The sequence below is a fragment of the Phascolarctos cinereus genome, unplaced genomic scaffold (assembly GCF_003287225.1).
Source record: "Phascolarctos cinereus isolate Bilbo 61053 unplaced genomic scaffold, phaCin_HiC Scaffold_4;HRSCAF=312, whole genome shotgun sequence".
NCBI classification, from domain to species: Eukaryota; Metazoa; Chordata; class Mammalia; order Diprotodontia; family Phascolarctidae; genus Phascolarctos; species Phascolarctos cinereus.
This window is the reverse complement of record NW_027555847.1, coordinates 174,810,401-174,822,125: the sequence shown is the minus strand read 5'-3', so window position 1 is coordinate 174,822,125 and position 11,725 is coordinate 174,810,401.

The following is an 11,725-nucleotide window of genomic DNA, read 5'->3' as shown; positions in this document are numbered from 1 at the left end:
ACTAATGTGAAAATATGTTTAGTAGGAAAGTATGTGTAGAATCTATACCAGATTGCACACGTCTTGGGAAGAAGAAGAAAGGGAGGGTGAGAAAATTTAAAACTCTAAATCTTATGGAAATGAATATTGAAAACTAAAAATAAATTAATTAATTAATTTTTAAAAAAATCTATTCCAACTATGAGAAAAAAAATTATTACCTTGTTTGTATGGGACATGGGAACATCTGAATACAACTAAATTAAGCCAGCTAATTATCCTGGAATTTGTGGTCTAAAGGCAAAAATGGAATGAGTTGAGTGATGGCGGAATACCTGTGCAGGAAAACCTCCCAATGTGGAGCTGAGGTGGTTAGTTGCCACATCTGTGCATGTGACAAGCTCAGCTGTGCAGGGGTGGATTTCTACTCCCAACTCTGAGCAGTTGAGGCTTGTCCAGGTAAGTTTAATTCATCTGCCTCACTGCCTCAAAGAATGAGGGGGGGTGGGAGAAGAGGAAACCCTGGAGCTACCTCAGGACCTTCAGACTGAGCTGGACCACACTTGGGCTCTCCATGGCTGTTCCTCAACCTGGCACTGCAAGGACTGAACTTGGGGGCAGGACCATAGGCTGTGGACAGGCCCTTGAGCAGCTGGCTGGGCATGATTTTTTTCTCAACCTACCCCAAAGCCCTTCCTACATGCAATCCAAAGGCTGCCTTGGCTTTGGAGCTATCTCCTGTCCCAGGACACTAGGTAGGTGGCCTTCTATAGGAACATGGCAGAGAAAAAATGAGTGCCCAAGGGCATCCCAGGTCTCTCCTACAGCAGGATGAGATGAGTAAGTGTAAGAGTGTCTGGTCAATGTCATGCTTCTGCTACACATGCCTCTTTTCCCTGCCATTCTGAAACACCGTGGGATGGGACCAAGTGTACAATAGAGACGTAATATTAACAATACCAACAATAAAAATAGCAAGCATTTACATACTGCATTAATATTTATAAAGTGCTTTCCATATGTTATCTCATTTAATCCTCCCAACAACACTGGAAGGTAGGTGCTATTATTATCCCCATTTTACAGGTGAGGAAAGTGAACATGAGAAAATTTAAGCCACTTGCCCAGAGTCATACAGCCAGCATGATTTGAAGCATGATTTGAACCCGTCTTCCTGACTCTAAGGCCAGGGCTAGACGAGTCATCTTCATCGCTATCTTTGAAACCTCAGAAATAGAAAATTTGGATGTCACTTTCTGTTGCTTCAGAGGAGAGAACTAGAAGTAGGGGGTATAATCTGCAAGGAGGTAGATTTTTGCTCAATCTCTTCCTTTGCCACCAGTGCTCTACTTGGTTTCAACTCTGCTATCACCATTAAGGGAAGCTATGTGGTGCACTGGATAGAGTGCTAGGCCTAGAGTTAGGAGGATCTGAGTTCAAATCTGACCTCAGACATTTACTAGCTGTGTGACCCTGGGCAAGTCACTTAACTTCGTTTGCCTCAGTTTCCTCATTTGTAAAAATGAGCTGGAGGAGGAAATGGCAAATCACTGCAGTGTCTTTGCAAAGAAAATCCCAAATGGGGTCACCAAGAGGTGGACACAACGGAACAAATCCTCAGTGTCCCCAGCCCCCAACTCCCAGCCCAGATAAGCTCATTACAACAAAACTCATCCTCATGGAAGTGGTTTCCCTTTGGTACTCATGCCCCATCAGTGCCTTCAGTTGCTTCTGCCTCTCAAACTGGAGGGCTGGAGGGTGACACAAAAGCAAAAAGAAACAAACAAAAAACCCTCTTGCCAAAGCCTGCCTTTACAGATGGCTCAGAATCCTTGCCATCCCTTGTATTGCCTCCAGTTGCTCTGCTTGTATTAAACTCCACCCTCATCATGTGTGCCCTGCCCCATCCCCCAGTCAGGTACCCTTTGGCTATACAGCTCCCTCTTTTCACCTCCCTTTTGTATATTGTTCCCCTCCCCCCTTTAGACTGTAAACTCCCTGAGGACAGGGACTGTCTCTTACTTATACCCCCAATGCTTAGCACAGTGCTTGGTACATAGTATGCGCTTAATAAATATTTACTCTTTGTATTGTATTGTATTGTGGAATGCTCAGTCTTCTTTGCCAGCAATAGAAGCAAAAAAAATGAGTGTTTTCTTCTTTTTTTTTTAATCACTAAAGTCTTTCCACAGACTACATCAGATGTCTTAAATACCAAGCATTCACCTGAAAATTTCCTATTCTGCGGAGAAAATATATTAACCAGAGCAGTGAAAGGATAATACATGCTACCCTATAGTTTTGTTCATCTAAAGAATCAGTACTGATTACAATGAAGATATACATGCAAACCTGTGAAAATGCTGAGAGCCAGCTCAGAACAATATTCCTTGATTAAAAAAGTGTTTTCTTCTATAAGTTTCAGGGACTTTACATGAGATAGCTACATAATTGTAATATGATTCTTCAATTCAAATTAGTGTTGCCAATTCATTATAACAAAATAATTGCATAAGAATGTAAATATTGTTGATTTTCCCCTCTGATTTTGTACTATGCTCATGCCACACAAACACCAATTTGTACTTATTGCGTGGCCTCTATATGTGATCTCTATCAAGAAATATAAATATTGTTCAGTGCTTATGGGGCTAAAAAGAGGGACATATGATCTAATTTTGGTCAGTAATACCATCTGGATAATGCTGATTCAGAAAGAGAACATTTGTTAGTTGCAGTGAGGTACAAAATAGATCCGGTTATGAATCATATTGTATGAAATAAAATGTTGCTATTACTAATGTATTATGTGCTAAACAGAGTACAAGACATAGAATTAGATATAATGCCTGACCAATAGACCAATGGTCCAAATTATACCTGCAGAAAGATGCAAGAAATGGTACTACAATACCATGGTATCACAGTGCATTGTGATTATGGTCAATTGAGAACACAAGATTAAGGTGAAATACTTCAATCAATGTCATCAACCTACTGAGCCATATCTGAACAATAGAACTAGCAATTTCATTGTTTAGCCATGAAAATAAAACTATGTGGGTCAAGAAATAGAAGCAGCCAGGCTAGGCTTATAGATAGATAAATAGAAGGAGTCCTTTCTTTGGAAAATGCGATATTGTCTCGCTAGCATGCCAAATGATGCCTAAACAATTGGGTGGGGTGCGAGGGGGTGAAGGGGAAGACCAGGTCCTCACACATTGCCCATACCACAGTAGAAATAGAAGAACTTTTTAAACTATCAGGCTGTGTTGACACAAAATAAAATCGAGAATAGCTTTTGTTATATATCCAGTTAATTTACCTAGCTCTTGACTCCGACTTTTTTTTCCTTGCATCCTCTTGCCTGGGTGCAGATTAAGAACAGGGCTGTATCTCCACTAGGTACAATTGTCAGATGTGGGCATTTGTTCTAACTCACAATGGTTTTTTTAAATTCCACTTGGCCTCTGAAATTTGACCAAAGTAAGCGTCATAAAGCAGCAGGGGGTCCAAAAGAGTTAAGGCTACGAATGTCTGGTTCTGCCCGATCCTAAATCAGACACAGACAAACACACACACACACACACACACACGCATACACGCACATATCTGTTTCCCAAATCCTGACTCATGATCTGTAAGATGACTACCATTCAACTGTGATCTGAAATGGCAATAATAGAGTCTATTTTTACAATTGTATTACAAGAAATGGTATCAGGGAAACTAGCAAAGGATACTAAGGATGCCCTTGTGTATTATAGAGAAACTCAATACACAGAGTGTCCTCAAAGTCTTAGTGAAGATTTAAGCTGTTACAGTTATTATACTTTTAATATATTAGCTATTCAAGGTAATAAGCTATTATACTATTAAACCTTAAAAATGCACTAAGACTTTTGGCAAACCTTTCATATTTTTGTTTTGAAACATAGCTGTCTACTATTTAAACAGGATTTTTAAAGTATCAATTAAAAGAAAAAAGGACCTAGGCAGAGACAGACAGACAGAAACAGGGATAGAGACAGAGAGATCTGCGAGGAGTTTAGACCCTTCTGGTGGATAATAGATAATCTTTGATTTTTTTGTTGTTGTTAGAGTTCATTAATGTTGGAAAATCTCAGTGAAAAAAACTCTATCCATTCATGCAGATTGACAACTGTTTTGCAATTTGTGGTCTTAGAGAACTGCCTGAGGGGAAAAAAAATTAAGCTTTTTACAAAGAGATATTTATTTCAGAGATAAGAAGAAACATACAAATATTTCCTCCATTACTTCAGGGATATACTCTCTCTTCGACCACCTCAGTCTCTACTGGGAATAGGCTCACCCTAACCCTGTTCTTCCATAGCATTAATTCCACCAAGTTGCCTGTTCCATGTCCAAAGGTAGCACTGATGCTGAATGAGTACTTGTCTCAGCTACCACTAGATTGGAATCTTGAAGGTCGGTTCACTGATTGTTCTTCAGGACATCCTCTTCTATGTCTGTGGACCAGGACTCTGAATTGCCAGAGAGTGTCCTCTTGACCTTTGGAAATTCACAAGGTTGGGAGATCAGGATGAAACGGCAATCTTCTTCAAATAAAATGGGGAAGAACAGTGTAAATGCCAAGAACAAACATCTATTTCTTGGGACCACATTTGCCTCGATAATCTTAAGCATTTTATTTAAACTGGTTTGGATATCCTCTCGGGGCTTCAAAGGGCTAGGAATTTGAGAGATGAGAAAAGTGGAGAAAAATTACTTCCTTCTTATTAGTGTAAGGGGATGAGGGGGAGTTATCAGCCATAATGCTGATCAATTTAATGAATTCCCTAATCAGTTTGGGGTGATTAAAGGGCATGGATGCATTGAGAGGACACATCTCAATGAGATAGGCATGTACACTGGCATCTCTTTTAGAGAACACAGGAAATTCCTCTTTTGGCTCCCAATGGCTAGGGGTGCCTCCAAGATGATTGAGAACTGAAAATAAGAGGAACTAGACCCTTCTAAGAGGGGCTGCCCCTCTCTTCATGATCTACATAAAACAAGTTAGGACGTACTCTTTTCCAGCAAAACTCCCTCTATCTCTCAGAAGCACATGATAAAGGCAGGCATGTTTGTGACTGCTTAGCCCACAAAATTAGTTCATGAAGAGTGTACATGAAACTCCAGACTCCTCTGAGTCGAATTTACCAAGTCAACATTGTAGAATCTGTATCTTATAATGTATGGGAATATATACATTTTATATGGTTATTACATATGGTATATGGTATGATTTGCAGTAACTATGTTTTTTGGCCAGAAGAAAATATAACAAATGCTAGGATATTCTCCTCCTTCCTCTTTCATTTGGACAACTATGGAAAAACAAAGGGTTTCCACCTCAAGGTATGCATGGTGTTATAAGGCTGATAGCTGAGAAAGATCAGAAAACAGAGAAGTAGTCACCAGGGGAATATAGTGAGTGAGTCCTGCTGAGTGTTGCCCTCATTTTGTTCTGGGAAGAAGGCACAGGAATATGAGACTCATTATCACCTTTCCTGAGAAAGTGGTAGATCATCTTGGCAATGCAACTGAGCTGGGAGTGTCATGAAGAACAACCAGAAATAGGAAAGGAAGAAAAGTACAAGAACATCCTGTGCAACTCTCACATCCTCAATGACCACCTTTTGACTGGCAAAAACTCATATTTGTGACTGCAAGTGACTCTGGGGTTTATGTATATCTTAGGACAATTGGTTGATCACTCAAGGATTTTGGTCTTCCTCCGTTTAATACTGGGAACTTATGTGCATAGAAAGTTGATCTAAATACACGACAGTATAGGGTACCAGGCATTCCTTTCCCCTAGTTTCCTGGGTGGGCACTGTGAGCCGAGTCTTACTTTCATGAGATAACTATTGCATTAATAAGTTCTCAAATGTGTAATAAAGACTCAGGTATTGGAGGATTTCAGAGGAAAAATGAGGGTTAGACCACTTAGGCAAGACATCACAGAGACAGCAGGACTTGAGCTGGGCCTTGAAGAATGAACTTACTTTAAGTTGGTAGGGAGAGTTGGAGACATTCTAGAGTGAACAACATGGAAGGCATCAAACAGATAGGAAGCATGCCACTGCTTGGGCGGCGCAGGAACAACTTGCATAGTTTAAACATCATTTTGAAATACTACTAACAAGCATGTAGGTGGTGCTGTGTGATACTGGGGGACTTGTTTGCCTCACTTCCCTCATCTGTAAAATAGGTTAAGGTATATACACTAGCTATTATTAAGTATAACTAAACCTCACCCCAAGGGCAGGTAGGTGACACAGTGGATAAAACTGATGAATTCCAATCCTGGTATCAGGAAGATCTGAGTTCAAATTTGACTTCAAATACTTTTTAGCTCTGTGACCCTAGGCAAGTCACCTAACCCTGTTGGCTTCACCTTCCTCATCTGTAAAATGATCCGAAGGAGGAAATGTCAATGGGCAGCTACGTGGTACAGTGGATAGAGCACCAGCCCTGGAATCAGGAGGACCTGAGTTCAAATCCGGCCTCAGACACATAATACTTACCAGCTGTTTGACTCTGGCCAAGTCACTTAAGACACATTGCCTCATTTAAAAAAAAAAAAAAAAAGGAAACGGCAAACCACTCCAGTAACCTTGCCAAGAGAAAACCCCAAATGCGGTCATGAAGAGTTGGACATGACTGAAAACACTGAACAACAAAAACCTTACTCTACAGGTACAAAACCATGCTCTTAACATCGTTCAGCCAATGGTCTCTTTATAGCATCATTTCTATGGGATTAAATGCCCTCCTGTAATGTTATTTCACCTAAATACATGTGTTCATAGAACTAATGAACATTGTCAGAAGGGAAGAGTAGAGGTGTCAGGTTTTCTTTTCAATATGTTGGTTGTGATGGATTTATTTTACTTCCCTTTTCATTCTTTATTGTAAGGGATAGCTCTATGCAGTGGGAAATATAAATGACATCTAAAATTAATTTTTTAAAAGAAAATTTCCCTTATGGAAAACAAGGCTGAAGAATTGGGATGGTTTTATTTTAGTTTCCTTGTTCTTTACTCTTTCTGTATATCTGTGGAAAAAATAATCCTCAACTTTTCATTCAAACTGATCTATATACAATGTGATTGTTATTTATGTGTGTATATATATATATATATATGTTGAAAGCCAATTTTCTCTTGTGTGATATAATTGATGTTAAATTGTTGAGAGGAATGACTCAAAAGGTATATACTATATTGCTCTTTGTAATTTCTCCCAAGGGTTGAAAAAGCTTATTTGCCCTATTTCCTGCTATGAAACCCTTTATAAACATTCATATCACCCAGCTAGGTGTTCTCTAATGCCAATACCACCATTTAGTTGGCCAAAAGCCTGAGAATTTCAGTTCATCTTGCTACAATTTATCATTATGGACTATCATCAGTACAAAAAAAAAATTTGACGGATCATTATTTCTGCATAGTAGGTTTACAACCTAGTGTTCAGCTGCACTAAATTAAGAATTTATGTCCCTTTATCAAATTCTATGAATATCCTTAACCATCTGCTCCTTAACAAAATCCTGATACAAGCTAATTTTCCTCTGACTTACCTTTGACAGAAAAGAGAAATCAACTAAAATCAGCAAAAATTTTTATTGGCACACATTTTCCTTCCCCACTTCTACCTGCCTCCCCCACAACAATGGGGTCTTATCCTGAAATGTAGCTTGGTTATTGAGGAAATGAGATGAGCGAGGACCATTTTCACTCTAGCTCATACTTTCCTTTCATTTTCTAAAATGCAACCCTTGATATGTTTCTGCACGTGGCATGATAAAAATAAAATTTAACAAACCTGAAATCCAAACATCTCATGTTATTTTCTTCCCCTTAGTTCATACCCTCTTAAATTATAGATTATGGAAAATGGTAATTCAGGGGCAAATGTAGCAAACAACAATAATTCTAATGACAAACTGGTTTTAGTAAATTAAAAATAATGTCACTATTACTCTTGTAGGCAAGACACAGAATCATACATTTAGAGTTAGAAGGGAGACAATTTCGTCCAAACTCCTCATTTTACACTTGAGAAAAGTGAAGCCCAGGAAAGTAAAATAACTTCTTTCAAGATCACCCTTCCTTCCACAGCCTCCACTTACAAAGGATTCCCAGGTCAAATATCTTGTTTCCATTTTTCACCAACCTGAATTCTCGACTTCTCCATCACGTTCCCTTGCTGGGGACCTTCCTCCTTCCCACCTCTCATTTTCAGCTTCCTTCTATGTGTTATCTTCCCCTATTAGAATGTAAGCTTCTTGAGGATGGGAACTGTCTCACTTTATTTCTATCTGTATTCCTAGCACTTAGCACAGTGTCTGGCACATAACAAATACTTAATAAATGCTTCTTCACTGGCTGACTGAGCCATCAGAGACTGAACTGAGCATCTGAGAGTCAGAGTGCTGTTGCCAAGGCTGAAAAAGCATTGCTCAGTACCATAACCCATGCAATGTATTTGCATTTGCAATGTATTTTTCCATTTTTCTATTACACAAGGAATAATATCTTGAGAAGTTATTTAGAATCATTGCCTAGGATTTAATCTGACAACATTTGGAAGAATTAAGTGATAAAGATAAGTGATCAGACAAGGAAAACTTCTTAACGATGACTACATCAGAACACAGATACAATCCAATTTAAAAGAATAAACTATGTAATGTTAAAATAAAGGGGATTAATAAAGATTTCCATTGGTCATAAAGTCTAACCAATTCTTTTGCCCTATTTCCTAAAACATTTAAAATGGCAATAAAAACAATAACTTCACAAATCAGTTGCTGTACTTACGATTAAAATTTCTTTTTCATGAAGATATAAAATGTGATTTTAATTTACAGATTTATACATGTACAATTTACTCTTTGCAATCAACTTAGTATTTCCAATACACAATGACATTTTCTATTCCAGATGTTTTGAAAATTGTATTCTTCTCTTTCATTGTTCTGGTAAATGATGAAATATGGCATTTCATCTCTAGTACTGAGAAGTGGGTACTTAAGCCTCATATCAGCTACTTAGCCCTACAGGAGACAACTGAAATCAATCCAGAGGTAGAGAACTAGTTGTTTAATATTTGCCAAGCACAGTACTAGGTGCTGAGTAGTGGCTCAAAGGAATTAGATATTATCTCTGCCCTAGAAGAGCTTAAAATCTAACAGGGAATCAATTTTGAATTTGTATCCAGAAAAGTATGGAAAACTATTTAATCCACCTAAAAACTAAAACAAAAACTCAACTATCATGGTATTTGGAAATGTCTGGATAATAACTACCTGAATTTCAATTTTTATATGGCGTTTGGCGGCCAAAGAGACAGCGCCATGGCTGGCCTCATAGAGAAGTGGAAGAAATGATTCTCCATGTATGATTTGAGGAAGGGGGAAACATGTTCCTTTTATTATGTTAAGTTGTGAACAGATGATTACATTCCACAAACCCTGGTCCACATGGCAAAATACACAAATTATTCTGAGTGGGTATATATGAAGTTGGTGGATGTTAGAAGTTTGAGAGGGGGTCAGCTAGCTACGCTTTTGGCCACTTCCTCTGATCCCCATCTCCTAAGAAAGAAAATCTTTGGACCTCCGGATATTCCGGAGATTGCAAGTGGTTTTACTGGGGGCTGGGTCCCTGCTAAACAGTAACTTAGGGAAGCTAAGATAACTTAATGAGTTTCAGCCTAATCTCCAGGAAAATGAGATAAACAGGTGAGTAGGCTTTGAGAGAGCAGCAGCTGAGATGGGAAAAGGACAGAGGGGCATCAATTCATAGCAGATAAAAGGAGCACGGTCCTACTGAATCACATCTGAACATTCCAGGTCCCATAAATCAAAGACCTCGAGGCATTCCTCTTTTAAAAAGCAGGAAGTGCTCCAAGTCTGGTTTTTCTTAAAGCTGGCTCTCCTGTATATACCCAGCACATGACAGAGTACAAAGTTGTGCCTGGGTGAGGATAGAGTAACCATATCTACTCTAAAACTAAACTTGCTCACATTTATTAAGAGCAGTTAAGATTAAGGTCACCCCAGCTTCAAACCCAGATAGGAAACTGGTGTGAGACAGTGGTTGCTTCTTCCTTCCATCTAGAACAGGTCTCACACACAAGCCAGAGGAAGCAAGTGGTATGTTTCAAGGGATGGCATAAAGGTACACTTCACCAAAATATCTTCCCTATATCACAGAACAGTCTTTCAATGAGATAGTTGTTTGGCTTAACAAGAACATACACAAGAGAATGTTGAGGAAAAGGCTGGGAATTCGTTATCTAATAACTGTTAGATTGGCAAGGGTTTGGTGGTATATGTTTAATAACTGGCTCTCCAGGAGAAGATAGATAGATACATAGATAGATAGATAGATAGATAGATAGATAGATAGATAGATAGATAGATAGATAGACAGAAAGAAGACGAGAGAAAAGATAGAGAGAGAGAGAGATAGAAATAGACAGATAGATATAGATAGATAAACAGATAGATAGATAGATGGATGGATGGATGTATAACACACCTTTAAGTTCAATATGCATTATTAACATTTTCTCTATCACTTTCTCAAATTTGTGCAATCAATAAAACATAAATCAAGCCTTGACTTGTAGCATTTGCCAATTTTTGAGGTATCAACACACTAAAAATTCAGCAATCCACTCTCCTAGACTGGTTTGAGCTGGCTCCAGAACACCTCTACAACTTACAGGATTACACATTTAGAGGTATAAAGGATTTTAGAGATTCTATAAATATTCCAACCCTATTCACTCTCCAGATGAGAAATTCATGCACAATTTGCAGTACTTAGATTTCTCTGAGATTAGCCTCACTAAGAAGATGGGTATTTTGAAGGCAGCAGAAAAAAAGGGAAAGAATGTGGTAATTTTGGCATATGGGGAACTTTGGGTTAAGGTAAGCATGAATGGAAGTAAAGTAGCAGACTCTGGGTAGTCAGAAGACACTGCACATCTGAAGAACTACTGAGAGAAGGTAACAGTAACAGGACAGTCATTTTAAAATGTGCAAAAAATTATTAGAGGCCTTATATTAGTAAGAAATAACAATACAGTTGGGCTTTTTAAAAAGATATGCACATAATGGAAATTAAATTCACAATTTTAAAATTGAGAATAGGGAAAATAAAACTTTAGCAAATACAATAAACAATTTAAAATATATTTCAAACCCATATTATTGCTAATTAACTTGGGAGGGGAAAGAAGAAAGTAGAAAAGACAAAGACAAATACAGAGGGAAAGACAGATAAGAAGGGAAGTGTCAAAGTGAGATGTTCTTAACTTTCTCATATCATGGACCCCTGTAGCAGTCTGGTGAAACCTATAGACCCCTTCCCAGGATAATATTGTTAAATGCATAAAATATAACATATAGAATTATAAAGAAAATCAACTATATTAAAATACAGTTATCAAAATATTTTTTAAAAACAAGCTCATGGACCCAAGATTAAGAACCCTTTTTTATGTAAATTTTGAAATGTTAGTCTGGTAAAAATACTCATGCCATACTCTACTATTTCCAAATTTTCAACTATTCTTCATCTTTAATCCTTCAGAAGTTTGAACCTGAATGGATTAATCACAACTGTCCACCAAGGAAGACATTATTCTCTCAGCTTCAGCAGCAGTGACCAGCACAATACAACTTCATCAGCCAGATTAAATC